This window comes from Schistocerca serialis, chromosome 4, assembly GCF_023864345.2.
Source record: "Schistocerca serialis cubense isolate TAMUIC-IGC-003099 chromosome 4, iqSchSeri2.2, whole genome shotgun sequence".
Lineage (NCBI taxonomy): Eukaryota > Metazoa > Arthropoda > Insecta > Orthoptera > Acrididae > Schistocerca > Schistocerca serialis.
In genome coordinates, this window is record NC_064641.1 from 841,454,797 (window position 1) to 841,455,660 (window position 864).

The window sequence follows — 864 nt, forward strand, 5'->3', positions numbered from 1 at the left end:
TACCAAAGCACGACTCACGCCCCGTCCTCACAGCGCACACTCCGCTGTAGAGTGAAAATTTCATTCTAGAAACTTCCCCCAGGCTGTGGCTAAGCCATGTCTCCGCAATATCCTTTCTTCCAGGAGTGCTAGTTCTGCAAGCTTCGCGGGAGAGCTTCTGTAAAGTTTGCAAGGTAGGTGACGAGGTACTGGCAGAAGTAAAGCTGTGAGGCCGGGGCGTGAGTCGTGCTTGGGTAGCTCAGTTGGTAGAGCACTTGCCCGCAAAAGGCAAAGGTCCCGAGTTCGAGTCTCGGTCCGGCACACAGTTTTAATCTGCGAGGAAGTTTCATACTGTCATTGTATTTCTCAATACAGAGAAAGACACTCTGGGGAATATCCGCAAACGCTTCTATGGAGCATCTGCTGTCGACAGAAGTACAGTCAGTCGCTGGGGACGGAGGGTGAGGTCATCAGACGGCGGTTCGGCGGAGCTCCACGATTTGCAGCGGTCGTGGAGACCATCCACGGCTGTCACACCTGACAGCCCTGACCTTGCACCCTCTGACTGCCACTTGTTTGTACCATTAAAGAATGCCATTCTCGGAAGACATTTTGAGGACGATGAGGAGGCGATTCACACAGCGAAACACTGGCTCTGCTACCAGGGCAAGGATTGGTGCCGACAGGCATGCACGCCCTTGTTTCGCGTTGTAGGAAGGCCATAGAATAGGATGGAGATTACGTGGAAAAATAGTGTGTGTAGATAAAACACCATTCTTTCGTGTGTGTTATTCTCATTATATTCAATACAGAATTGTTGAAGAAACAAATGCGGTGCCTTACTTTCTGGGAAAACCTCGTAGTACATCTCCTATTCGGCAGGTG

The 864-nt window shown here is 50.6% G+C and overlaps 1 non-coding gene across 1 annotated transcript; it reads left to right on the forward strand.

Annotated features, from left to right (window-relative positions):
- Positions 1-226: 226 nt before the first annotated feature.
- Positions 227-301, forward strand: Trnal-caa (transfer RNA leucine (anticodon CAA)). The gene has a single exon. It is a non-coding gene; the product is annotated as a tRNA-Leu (tRNA).
- The last annotated feature ends 563 nt before the right edge of the window (positions 302-864 follow it).